The sequence below is a fragment of the Neomonachus schauinslandi genome, chromosome 10 (genome assembly GCF_002201575.2).
Source record: "Neomonachus schauinslandi chromosome 10, ASM220157v2, whole genome shotgun sequence".
Taxonomy (NCBI): Eukaryota; Metazoa; Chordata; class Mammalia; order Carnivora; family Phocidae; genus Neomonachus; species Neomonachus schauinslandi.
Genome location: NC_058412.1, coordinates 81,295,384 through 81,310,129, shown reverse-complemented (window position 1 = coordinate 81,310,129; position 14,746 = coordinate 81,295,384).

The following is a 14,746-nucleotide window of genomic DNA, read 5'->3' as shown; positions in this document are numbered from 1 at the left end:
GTGTGTGTGTGTGTGTGTGTGTGTGTGTGTGTGTGTGTGTGTGTGTGTGTGTATGCCTTCTGCTTACAGAAAATTCCTTCTCACTTTAAGAGATCAGGCTTCATTTCTAATTCTTCACATCTTTTTGTTGTTCTTGCTGCCTTGCTGTTTTTATCCCCCCCCTCCATAAAATAAATATCCTTACTTAACAGAAGTCATTACCATATTTCCAAATATGTACAGGACTCTAAGCATGCCCCTGCCGAGAAGGATAGCTGGAGCGGTTACTCCAGGTTAGCTTCTCAATAGCCATTCTCAAGCCCCTCTTCCATCCTAGGTCCCATCGGAGAGGCTAAAAGCCAGAAAATTACCCTCACGGCAGCTTGATAGGAGCCATATGGCCCAGGTCTGGCCACTAAGGTCAGAGGGAACTGTCTGCTGGAGGAATTGTGAGAAAGCTTTTCCATTTTTGATAAAAGGAGCTGAGAAACATCTTGTACCTGAGGGTCAGCACCCTCCCCCTATCTCCTCTGGGACAAGGATGTGATGTGATACCTATAGTTGTGGCCTCCATCCTCTCATAATGAGGAAGGAAGCTTCCAGAAAAAAAAAAAGAAGAAGAAGAAAAAGGCTGGGGAAGTAGCCTCAGCAGATGGCCTGGAAGAATCTGGGGCCTTCAGGCTGGTGAGCTGCTTCTGCATGCTAGGACTCCCGATCCAGGATCTCTCACTAACTAAATAATAAGTGAACATTTTTAAAGCCACCATTTGTTGGGTTTTCTAAAACTCATAGCCCAAAGCAATCAAACTGATATCCTGGCCTTCTCGCATGCTTGGCTTTCAAAGTCAAAACTAGAAAACCAAATACAATATTACCTGTCCATCTTTATTTATTTGTTTATATGTTATTGTCCACTCCTACGTCTACTTACGGAAAAACTTACTTGCATTTAATTCTAGGTGAATTAGAGTGAGCACAATTCCTTTGTGTCTGTCTTCAAAGATTAACTTAAAACACTCATCCTTTTTACTCCCAGACGGAACTAAGTTCCACAAAGAATGCAGAGCCATGTGAAAGTTAGAAACACTGGAGAGAAAGATAGAACCTATAGAAATAGAAAAAAGGGACACAAATTGAGATACTAGCAATACGAAATACCACTGTAGAAAGCAACCTCCCTATGATAAATGTTCAAAGGACAGCATCCTTATGATCTGGGCAGAAACAGGGCAACACGGTAAGGTTATGCAAAGATGGATAAAGAGATCCTGAGGTAGATAAGACTCCAGAATTGGGACCCTGATCCTCACACTGGGAGTCTGAGCAGCACATCGGGCCTGACTGGTGAACAGTCTCCACCAGGGAGTGAATGAGGGATAAAAACAGGGACATCTTACCCTGTGGGCAAACTGGAGCTCCACTGAAATACCACTCTTAAGGAAAATCCAATATCCAATGATTTCATATCTTTTCCATCTGCCTCCCTGCACGACCCCACATGGAATGACAAGGACTTCTGGGGAATGATAAGAGACTTCTCTTATCTGCTCAAGAAAAGATAAGTGATGTGGGTAAATGTAAATCAGAGCAACGAGTGAGTATGGAGCCTGGCTAGCACCTTGTTTCCTTGATGACAGATCTGTTTCTGGTTCTTTTTCAGATGAAAGGTGATAGGAAAGTTGTGGATATTATTATTCTCTGGGAAACTTTGAGAATTTGGCACTTTCCTCTCCCCCTTTGCCCTGCTGGCTGACCTACTGCATCTCTCCACTTGTCTGTTTATAATTATATTAGGGTCCCCAAGAAATCCAGGCAGCCTGCTCTCCAGCCCAGGTGTGCCGGTCGGCACATGCTGTGCCCATCTGTGAGATGAATATTAACAGGGGTTGCAAAAGTTCACTATTCTCTTCTTCTCTCATTCCCTCTCCCATACGTACCATTTAACTCTTGTTCAACACTCTCTGCCACACGCTTTCCTGATCATACAATTGTAGCCACCAAGAAACGTTTTGGTGATAGTGATGTTGAAGTGACTGACACATAATTAATTGTATCGTAAAAGCTTGTAAACCAAGGTCCATTTTCCACTTTTCCTTCTTTCTCGTGGGGATCTTGACCTCCTGAGCTACCTTGCCACTCCTGGTAACTGTCCATTTTTGAAAGAGCTTAAACGGAGCTTTCTCAGGAAGTACTGTGATGAGAAATAAGATCTGGAAAGAAGGCAATGGGACCCCGGGGTACTGCCACGGTGCCTGATGGGGCAGATGGTTTCTCACCCTGGTGCCCCAGCCATTCTTCCCACTGCATCTTCAGCCACTGATTCACGCAGGACCCACACTTAAAGTGACTAATAGCTGCTCTTCTTAAGGGAGAGCTCTCAATCTGTCTCCCCCCACCCCTCATCTCTATTTCAGTCTCTATCCCTATCCCTATCTATCTTCCCCCTTCCTCTTTCATTTTTTTTTGCCATTATGATATTTAAAAGCCCACATTAGTAAAGTCAAATCTGTCACTGAAAAAGGCCCCTCACCTAAATGCTTCAAATGACTGGATTCCTGGATGATGCAGACGGAGTTGGATTTGGGTTAAAATTGTCTACATAGGTGTTCCTAATAACAGTTGTGGAGAACATTCCAAATGAGGTTGCATAAGAGGTATTAGCAGAAGGGTGTCATAATTGTGGGGCTGAAATAGTGTGCCAGGTTGAGAGTAAGTTCATCTGCTTTCAACTGATTTCCTTGAGTGATTGGATTTAAAAATATATTTTGGACCCACCATCGTTAGAGTTCTATGTGTATCCTTCTTGGGTTTTCTAGGGGAAAGGATAGCTAGATAATAATTTCCTTTGCTTCGGGCTGTGTCAGTGCTGTTTTTCTTTTGTCTGTGTTTATTGTATTAGAACATTGTGAATATCCCTAAAACAATTTAACAAGCCAGCTTTACAACGAAGGCTTAAATCATCTGATATCATCTGAGAAATCCCCAGCATTTGTCCTATGAGTAAAGCATAAGTAAAAAGACTAAGAGATGCTGGCTACATTTCATAACAAATAATATGCTGAGAATAATTAGCTGTTGCTGAAGAATCAAACATAAACCAATCAGTGAAATTAATTCAAGACTTCTTCAATAAATTTTATTTATGAATTCTGACAGAAATAGAGACATTTTGCAATGGGCACCATTATGATCAAGATTTTAAATCATTAATCTTTACCGAAATGTGGTTGATCTGCTTTGAACATTGCAAACGAAGCTTAATGGGAAAATGATGTGACTGGTGATATATTTCTTTATATATTTAAAGATAATTTTTTTTATTTTTAATAAAAAATTATTTGAAATTATTTATTTAAAATTTAAGGAGTTATTGAACAAACCTTGAAGGTTTTGTTAAACTCTTCAGAATTTTTATCCATAATTATATGTGATCCAGAGAAAAGGAAGATGCTCATTTGTTGTCAATTTAAAGATAAGAAAGAAACAGCAAAATCACTAAAATAATTTTGTTAATTTAATGTAATCTGTGCATACCTGTACACTTATTAAGCTGAGCTTGAAATTCATATCTTCTTGAAGTCCAAGGAGAAAAATATCATTATCTTTGTGATGTTATTATAATGTTTTACGTTTTAGGGAAGGGATTAATAAACTTAATTTAAATATTTCACAGATTTCCATAAAGGAAATTTTTTTTTGGTACACATCAAAATGCAATGTGTGTCAAAAATCACTCAGAAGTTTTTGCTTTTTTTTTTTTTGAGATTTTATTTATTTATTCATGAGAGAGAGAGAGAGAGAAGCAGGCTCCCAAGGAGCAGGGAGCCCGATGCGGGACTCGATCCCAGGACCCTGGGATGACCTGAGCCGAAGGCAGACGCTTAACCATCTGAGCCATCCAGGCGCCCCAAAAGTTTTTGCTTTTTAAAAGCAGAGAGTATGGGACGCCTGGCTGGCTCAGTTAGTAGACCACAGGACTCTTGATCTTGGGGTTGTGAGTTTGAGCCCCACATTGGTTGTGGAGATGACATAAAGACAAAATCTTCTAAAAAATAAGTGAAGAGTATGTATTTAAATGCACAACTAAAAGAAATAGGAAAGAAATAGTAGACTGTAATAAAACAAGGCTTTGAAGGTTCACTTGAAGAATGAATTTTAAACCCAAAATGAAGTAAGTATTCCAGTTACAATGACTGTTATTTGTAATCCTTCAGCTGATAGACCAATGAATGATCTGGACAGTTGTAAATCCATGAGTAAAGAGTGTGGGGGGCTGTGGGGCTAAGCTTTAACACTTTTGTGTGTGTTTTACAATTACAAAGGAAAAAAAACACATATGTTGCAATGTTCATTTACAGAGCCATTGCAAATCATTTGAAAAATTGTAGAATTGATCTTAATTATACAGGTACGTTAACTCCTAATTGTTAGGCATTCTGGCTATAATTCATTTACTCCTAATCTTTGACAACAAATCATTGGATTTTCTCACATGTTTCTGTAACGTGCGTAAAGTCAAGAAATGACTAAGTCCTATTAAACTCATCAGAAAGGGGCACATTTTGCCCACCTAGGGTATGTTATTTTGATCTGATAAAGTTTAGATCCTTATTATTAATGAATCTGAGATGGATCTTTATTCAGGCTTTGCAGAACTCCATAATCCAACTTTAAACAACACTTTAAATTACAGTATGGAAATAAGGATGATATGCAATTTCCTAACTCGGTAACTTCAGCAAGCATTTTATCATATAAACCACAGGTTTCATCCAGTGCAATCCTGCAGTTGTCAGAATGGTGACACAGTTGCAGGTTAAACCTATACCTGACTAACTATCCTGTTGTCTCATTTGTTGTCTGTTTCCTTCCCGCCCAGAGACCCACTGGCCCACTGTCCTATTCTCTGCATTCCATATTGAAATAATGATCTTCCCTTAAAAGGAGAAGCTTTTAAAGACAATTTTCGTTCTCACTGAGAGCCTTGGCTCACATTTCAAAACGTAAACTTTCTTCATTAACTCATTCCTGTTAGAGCTAAGGGCCTCGATTTTTAACTGGTTTTTCAGATCTGAGCAATCCTGGCTATTACTTTAAAACCTTATCCGTGAACGGCCCACTGTCAGTTAACCGGAGGTGGCACTTCTCCGCCCTGGACGCTGTCCCCACACCACCCTGCTCCTTGTCCTGGTCGGCAACAGGGCTTCTCTGGGACTGCAGACTCCAGGTCCTGATCTCCCAGGGCAGAGACCCCGATCCTGTTCCTAAAACACACACAGAGGATCCTCCTCCGGCTGCAGCTGTTGGAAAGTTTATTGCTCATTCATTTCCTGCTCACAATATGTAAGTTACATCGCTTTCCAATAAAGCTCTCTCCTTGTTATATTTATTTTTTAATGGTGGCAAAATCTACGGAACATAAAATTTATTGTCTTAGCCATTTTGAAGTGCGCAGCTCAGAGACATTAAGCCCATTCACATGGCTGGACAGCCATCGCTACCATCCATCTCCAGAATTCTTTTCATTTTGCAAAATTGAAACTCTACCCATTAAGCCCTAACTCCCTACTCTCCCTCCCTGAGGCTTTGGCAACCACCATTCCACTCTCCCCCTTCCATAATGCCTTCTGTTGCTAACTTTCCAACACTGTAATTGGTAGGACATAGTGAAAGGAGTCTTTCTAAAAAATGTCTTGTAAAGTAGTCACATCACAGGTCTGACCCAGGGGACAACAGTAAAGATAAGCTCCAGTGAACTCATTCAAGTGGTAAGTGCTGAGTCACCATGCAGCATTTGATGGCAGACCCTGAGGCCAGTTCAAGTCCTTTGTGTCTCCCAGATGTCCTTCTGTCCTCCCTTACCCTACCCCAGCCTATTCTCCCCCCCCCCCCATTCTTCCCGTCTGTCCCCACATAGGAAAAATAGGATACAAAAAGGACAGTGGTACTTGATATACACAAACCAAGTTTTTCTTCTCGGGGTATTACTTTACTGCAAAATCACGGTGAAGTGTTCAGAAAACCATTTTATATATTACTTATGAAAAGTCATTATTTTACATATAGCATTTTATTAATTTCATAGAATTTGATTTTTCACAATGATAGAATTCCCTTTACCATCAATTCCATTTATAGAAATAAATATTAAGTGGTATTTTACCACATATCTATATAAATTAATTATGGCATCTCTTTCTTTTCTTACTAATATTTGAGGAATAATACCACTTTTTGGATTAAGCATATATAGTAAAAGGAAGAATAACAGAAGAGAAGAAAATGAATCTTTATATCAATGCTAGGTATAGCTTCCTTTGCTGATTATTATTCTATGATATCCTAAAACACTGTAACAAGACTCAATGCTAGTTAAGATCAATGCTACATTTAAAACAAAAATGATATATTTATATACTGTATCTTTGTAATATTGAAAATGTAATAGTGGTTCCAACCTATATATTTAAAAAAAGTATCAAGTACTGACAAACAAGGATGATATAGTGGAAAAAATTGAAATATTAACTTGGGATCCAAGTGTAACATACAGGTTTTGTATAATTCTAATAATGATGTGCTTAATTGTGCAGGAGGAATGCCCTCGCTTTCACTTAAGATCAAAAATAAATAAAAGGAATGTTGACTCACTAAAAAAGCTATAGATAAAAGTCTAGTTAAAACAATAAAGTTAAAATAGCATAATCTCTTAGCCATTGCCAATATTCTACTTTGGAATCATGTCATTTTTATACCACGTTCATATTTAATTGTCCCATTCCTGACAAAGTGATGTCACCATATTTCTGAAATATAATACATTAATTCCTTGGGTAAATACACATTCCTCTGTATCCTTTTAGGAGAAAATTTCAGGAAGTTTCCCTTTGTAGCTATTTGCGTTGCGAAGTAGCATTTGCCAATCTGGTTCGGTATAAAATGATGAAAGCATTCGTATGACTATATAGATGTCAGTGATTTCATAGCTTACCTAAGGACGACAAACTCACATGCATCCAAAAAATATCAGTAATATTTTAGAGATGTGTTTGGGAAAATATCATTATTTTCTTGTGTTCCAAGTTTGAAGCAAATGATGTTTGTAACTTAAGCTACAAATACAGTTGCTGATTTTACTTGCTTAACTGCTCCATCTTTTTTTTCAAATACTGTACAGAGAACTTGTGGCTTCTTTCATTCTTTCTCAAGTCAGGTTTGAACCTAATGGTTTAAGTAGCATTGCTGCTGTTTAATGCAGTTTGATATTGCTGTAAAAAAGCATCCATTTTCTCTTAACGATTTGCTGTATGTTTCTCCAATCACCCAAATCACTCAGCTAACAACCCCCCTCATTCCACTCTAAACAGAAATTTGGAAAACAATTTTTGAAAGGTTATACTTATGCTTGCAGTGTATTTATATGAAACATAATAGGAAATTAACTCAAAACACTGATAAAAAAAATCGCATAACATTAATGTCAAACAATGTTTCTTGTCATGCAATGATAACCTCAAAACACCTCCCTTACTTTACAGGGATGACAGCAGCTGAAGGCTGTATTCGACTTTTCTGCATTTAAGAAATATTTTTTTATCAGTATGAGGAAGCATGATATTTTTTGAAAATATTTTTGTGTTTACTCGAATCAGATAAAGTTTCCAAGTATTTTTTTTTCATAATTTTCTACTTATGCATATTGACCTTTTTTTTTTTTACCGGTTTCTTCTAAGAGCTCCACACTGGGATGTCAAAAACTGCGCTTGCAGAAATGAAAGTATCCTCATTATGCTAATTTAGTTTCCACCGATAGGCACGTTCTGTTTTATAAATTACATCCTCTTGTCAGAAGTCAAAATGTATTTGAATAACTTCATGGAAATTGTCACCGAGATTTAAAATTGTGTGCCTTGTATGCCATTGTTGATTTAATCCAGGGGGCTTAAAATGGACATATATTTATTTTTAAATGTGCGCATGATTTTGTCACAAATGTTATCTAAATGAAACCTAGATGTAAGTATAATTTTCATGTATATTTTGATAAAGTTTTGCATTTTAGAAAGGTATTTTAACGTTCAGGTTTAATAAGATATGCTAAATAATATTAGTTGCTGTATATTTTACTGCCAACAGGTTTGTTTCCTACACACTTGGAATTTTCCTAAAGGGTAAAATAAATATACATGTTTTTCACAAAATTATTAAAATATCAAAAATTAAAATGAAAAGAGGATTTGATTTATGAAAATCATTTCCTGTTCACCAAGAAGAGAAGCACTTCCAATTTGCATTTACATGTCACAAATTGGAAAACAAAATGTAGTTTCACTGAAACTGAGAAAATTTAAAAAAATCAAAATATTAAAAAATTGATTTTTTTAATGTGAGCAAAAAAAAAAAAAAAAAAAAACCTAACTACTTAAACCATCAAAAGAAATATGAAAAAGAACTGAAGGCATACACCGACATAATCATTTTATTAGAGAAAAAAAATGTATTACATTTCCTTTTCAAACATTCTTGATAAAAGATCAGATTTCAGTTTTTTGGTTTTTTTTTAAGTGTCCTATATGTAGCAGTTGGGTTTGGTGCTCATTTGATTTTACTTTTCAGAATGACCAGTACCGCTGTTTGAGTAATCTTTGATGTTACAAAAAGTGGAAAAATCAAAGTGAAGAGCTAAATCTGTTCGTTTTTCAAACATATTAATCTTGTCAAGATAATACATAAAAATCAATCCTTGAAATTTTTTCCAGAGCCCTTTCTCCTTTCTTTTATCCAAAATATGAAACCACTTAGGAGGATAAAGCCATGTGAATGACCTCAGAAAAAATATCCTAAGTTATATTTTGGCTAAATATATTTTTAAATGGCCCAAGTAGACTGAGTTTGTATGGTCAGAAATGATCTGTTTGTAGAACTATTGGCATTTGTCGTATGTGCTCAGCTCATATGCATGGCAGACTGAGAATTTCTGGTATGGCTTTTTTAACAATTCAGCTGAGTTTCAAACCCCTGACAGTAACAAATACAAATTGCACCAGCCCCAAAAAAATTGTTGGGGCTAATTTTAATATTAATGAATTCTTTACAACCTCAGTTCAGCGGTTTCGATTAAGCTTTAATTAGTAGCCAGAGGGGAATCCAAAACAAAAATAAGGAGTTGAATTGCTAATTAAGTTAGTTTGATGAGGTAGAGTTTTAGTAAAAGACTGGTTGTTGTTAGCTGTGCAAGTTCTGACAAGCTAAAAATACTAAAGATTATCATTATTGTAACTAACATTCTACATTACCACCAGCTTTCTGCACGGAGCAGACAGTTCATTAGGGTCCGAAGCTTTTGTCTGTCAGTACTGGAATAAAGCCTTGTTAATAAGAGAGCCCAAGACAAGCCCATGGAACTTTAACTCTGATTGGTTATAAATTAACTAGTTATTACACTCAACTGAATGTATCTACCCACTACCAGGTTTTTGTCATTCCCTGCAGTTTCCCCAAGGTCTTACTTATTAGAAACGGATGTTGCAAAGGAATTTGCTTTCTACTGTTGATGGTGATTATATTTTTCTTTATGTTCAGATCCTGAACAACTTCCCAAACTCCACAATTTCATAGTGAATTTGCAAGTTAAAGAGAGAACTGAAAACAGGGAGAACCCATCTACTATTCTGAAATAAATTATACCCTCTCTAGACCTCTCCTGATACACATTGCTTGTAAATAATGCCTGATAATTTTTTTGATTATTTGAATCCTCACAATAATTTTTTTTAACTTGGATAATTATTGTTTCAAATCCAGAAATTAACCCTTTAGTGCAGTTGACTATTCCTAGCGCAATATGAATGCTCTCCGTGTACCCCAAAGACTACTAATTATCCCCTCGAAAGCTCTCTGGTAATGGGGATTCGCCCAGACTGCACAAGAGGAATGTGAACCATCTTTTTCAGGATTGTGGAAAATGTAATTTGATTTCTCCATACTCCAATGTTTTCTATAATTTGTATTTTATCCTTTTGCTTAAGGTTTCAAAGCCTACAAACCCAATAACTTAGGGATAAGAGAAGACAGAAAAATAAATGATATTGTTTCTGAGGTATTAAATATAAGCCTGGCTATCGGAGCTGCATGGCGCTCGCGAATCGTAATCAGGTACTTTGATTTAACACTGTTTTGTTTTATAATAAGGTGGTTGCCATATGTTGGAAAACCTATCTGCCTGTATCTGAGGGGCTCCATACCTCTGTAACAAATCCAAAAACTCATTTTATAATACCTTAAATCTACCCATTGTAATGTAGCTCCACAAGTGTAAATCCACATCAAACTTTGCTCATGAATGTGGCTGGAAGATTACGTATATTATCATTGAAAGCAAAAGGGTAGCCGTGAATTAGAATGCAGTGGATCTAGCAAAAATAACTTTCAGTAAATCTTCTTTTAATGCATAGTTTACAATTTTCTTTTGCTCAGCGTGAAACTGATTAAGATCCCCCTCCTAAAGAATATTTTCCCCCTCGCATAGACACATTGTTTAATATAGTTACATCCCCCAATACTTGACAAATCAGAATTTCAATGCCGCAAATGTGATGCTTGTTTAACAGCAGCAGAGAGTATTAATAATTTATTTATTTGAATGTAGAATAGGTTCCAATTGTAGTATTTCACATGGTGCGGCGACTGAACATATATTCTCTTAGAGGTAGAGAGAAATCTTCAGTGTAAGCTAGCCGTTGCTATCTGCTGGAGGAATTCAGAAATTGATACACAGTGTTAAAATATTTTCATCAGTTGTCACTTAAGAGTTACATTTTAAATGATTAAATATTAAAAGTTAAAGCTTAACCAAGGAATGAAATAATGAAGAGAAAACTTCTATAAACTAACACAATTGGTTTCTAATAGTAAACTCTATTCCAGAAATCTATAAATGAAGGATGAGATTTAATCTCCAGCATTGCATTTAAATTTTTTTTTTTCTTTAAAACAATTGCATACTATGATCAGTTTGAGGCAAAGCATAAGAACAAAACGATGAGAACATTAAAACACTTGTTTAAATATCTAGCTAATAATCCACGGTCGTGTTTCTGAGACATCAAATTAATTAGTTCCGTGAGTCAGAGTCAACTTAAGATATCAACAAACAAAAAAGTCAAACAAACTTGCTATTGAAATAATTTTTCTAAAAAGTACTGAGGATCTTATTTTACTAATGAATTATATTCTGTAGAAAAGATCTAGAAAACAAAAACTGATTTCAAAAATCAAAATGGACACAATTTTATTATTTCGTGATTACCAAATATCTCTAAAAACTTATTAGAGAATTGTTCTTTTTCTTGCCGTTCACTACGATATTGTAAGGTGGTGTTTCAATTGGGTTTTCTTCTTTCATCTCCCCAAAATACCCCTGACTTCAGCAAAGTCAAACAGAGAGCATCCCAAGAAAGATATATTTTTGGATTAGATGCAAAGAATATTCAAAATATGATGTCTCCACTGTCATGGGATTTCTTTTTTAAAATGTTTTTAATATTTTCTTTCAACTTGTGAAATCCCACTGATGAGATATGCATAAAAATATGCACCCACTTAGGAAAAAAAACTCCAAATGTGTGTCCCAAAACAGCATGACAGAAATAAGTACGATGGAGGGAGTGCTCACCTGTCTGCTCATAGGCTTCAGTCTGCAGAACACAGGACCCATCTCTTGTTTCCTAGCCTCGTCACCAGAATCCCATAACGTCCTCTGAGTGAAATGGGAAAGCAGGTTAACTTGTATGTTAAAGTGTCTTCTTCAGATCAGATTGTGTTCACATTTTTCAAAGTAAAGAGGTCATTGAGAAAAGAAAATGATGGAAACCTTTAAATTACATATTAAATGATCAGATGCTACTGTCATGCCAAGAACTCATTCAGGCATCAAGAAATTATAAAAATATATACATATATAGTGCTTTTTCTGCTTGTCATCTAGTGGTGTAATTCTGAAAGAAGCAACTGTTCTCTTTTACGGTGATGTACCATTTTTAGGTTTCTAGAATAGCAGACCTTTTTTGCTTTGGTCCCAGAGCAAAGAACCTACATGAGGTTTTAACAATGAGTATTACAAAAATAATAGAGCTTCTTGTTAGTCCACTTTAACACTTACTTAATCTCTCCTTAAGTAAATAAGACAGCAGCAGCATGCAAAAAAGCATCCTTGAAACATAGTCACCCCGTTTTGTGAAACTACAACAGGTATTCAATTTTTAACAAAGCGAGTGCTACAAGAATTTTGATTATTAGATCCTGTTATTTTTTTCAGAAATTTTAACATTCTCGTATCTTAATGGTTTATTTGGTCTACAGTTTGATAATGCCACTAATATTGTATTGATTTTTTTATTTACATGCATTACTGCATTTTACCTTGAAACCACGGGAAAGAGCAATACTAGCATTTCCTAGGTGCTCCCTGGTGCCTAACTCTGTGCTAAATCTTTTCGAAGGATTATCTCGTGTCACCTTTAAATAAACTCTTTCAGGACACTCTTATGTCATAGCTCAGAAAACATCCTCGAGAACATGCCCAACATGCTGGGGCTCCAAGTAGCAGATCCAGCTCAGAGTGCAGAGCTCCACGGCCGCTCCTGCGGACCATCATATTCCCGCCCTTGGTTGAGGTCACCTCCACCCAGCTGCCCAAATCTTCAGGGTCGGAGGTGTTCTACACGGGTGAGGAGGTAAAGGAGGTGGAGCCCAGACGGGATAGAGCCTGAAAGATTTGCTTGGCAATGTGTCGTAAAAGTGGAAAGTAAGCCTTTAGAAAGACTTAGTTTACTATTCCATTTTGAGGAAAGGGGATAGGCAATGGAGTCTCTTATGGGCTTACTGGTTTCCCCTGTGTCGCAGGCCACTGTCTGGTGCAGTGTCTGGCATGTAGCTTGGGGTTCATAAATATTTCCTGATGGGTGAATGAATGATGCACCTTTCTGGAACCAAAGGCATCGGCTGTATAAATTGCCCAGCCGCACCATAAAAGGCACTGAAAATGCCTTCCTCCGACTCCACCCTCTGGGAAGAGCAAAGGATCAGCATTTTGGGGGCCTGGGTGGTCGGGACAAGGACACGGAGAGCTACAGCAGAGGCATTTCTGAGTGATGAAGACTCTGACTTTCATCGGAAGCGGCCCCCTGTTTCACTGGGGCTCCAGCACGACAAGCCACATCTACCAGTCTTAGTCTTACCAACTCTACAATGAGGCAAAGTTCATATTTACTTCAAAGGGGGTTCGGAGGGCCGTTTGAGAAACGATGTGTGGCACCACTTACTAAATGATGAAGTTCAAGTTTAAGTGTAAGAATTCTTCCAGGCAACATGTATTTACTGGGAGCGGTGGTGCCCAGGATTAGAGCAGTGTCTCATAGACCTGGCTTCCCTTCTCCATTTGGCTTCTGCCATCTGTCTGGCCTCTGGCAAGCTACCAAAGCTGTTTTCTCGTTGGTTCAACAGGCAACACCGTGGGCTGTTGAACCAGCACCTCGGCTGCTGGGCCTACTAGTAAGTGGCAATGAGAGACAGTCCTGTGCCGGCAGCCAGCTGGACAAAGTGTGGCTGGTCCCGTGCACCAGGCAATGGGCTGGACACTGAGCTGTGGGTGTAGGTCACCCTCAAAGCACGGGATACAACCTGGGTGTGGGATCATGCGAATGTGCTTCCAGGTCGAAATGATAGATGAACAGTCTGGATGGAGGTGACAGGGGAGTGAGCGGGCTTCTCCTTGCCATCCCTCTGTCTATTTTGGTCATGCCCGTCACTGGGACATAGGGAACATATGCCGCCAGCCAGGAGCAAGAGAGCAGCTCCCTCCTCCCCTGGCAACCTCCGCAATAGTACGACTCAGAGCAGGTGTCCTTTTGCCCCAGAACAGAGCCTCTGTCAGAAAAACCAGTGACAGTTCCTCTTCACCGAGGGCTCCTTAAGGCACAGCTTTCATTTCTAGATGTGCCCCAGCCTCCGTCGTGATGCTCACTTTGGGTGGCAAGCTTACTCGAGGCAATAGCGAGGTACAGCTCCTGCATCCAGCCTCCAGCTTATCCTCTGGACCTGGATCTCTTACACTTATGGCTTTCCCCCCAAGTGGGCATAAAAACAAGGAGTAAGGAAGAGGGTAGGGACGGGAGAGTGTCAGCATCTTTGCCAATCATTCCTGCACCTTTCTAGAGAGCTTCTGGAATGGTGCAGAAACAAAAGGGCTGGCAGAATGTCACTGTGTTGTAGGACAGACTGTGAGGAGAAGGGCACCACAGGAAAGGAGATCAGGAGAAGCGAGACTTCCAAATATTGACAGAAAAAGGCTTTCGCCTGCGTGGGAACTCAAATTACTTAGTACGCAGACACAAGCATTAGCAATGTTCTCCTTTCTCAAACTTGTCACAGAGTCGACTTACAGAACAATTATCTACAAACTTCAAGCCAGCCCCCCCCCACAGACTGGGAAACCATGTGAACAATAACTAAGTCTATGGTGGGTTTTGTTGGTCTTTAAGTGGCTCTATTCTGAAAACTGCTCAGGACAATGCTCAAGGGCGCCTGGGTGGCTCAGTTGGTTAAGCAACTGCCTTCGGCTCAGGTCATGATCCTAGAGTCCCGGGATCGAGTCCCACATCGGGCTCCCTGCTCAGCAGGGGGTCTGCTTCTCCCTCTGCCCTCTTCCCTCTCGTGCTCTCTCTCTCTCATTCTCTCTCTCTCAAATAAATAAATAAAATCTTTAAAA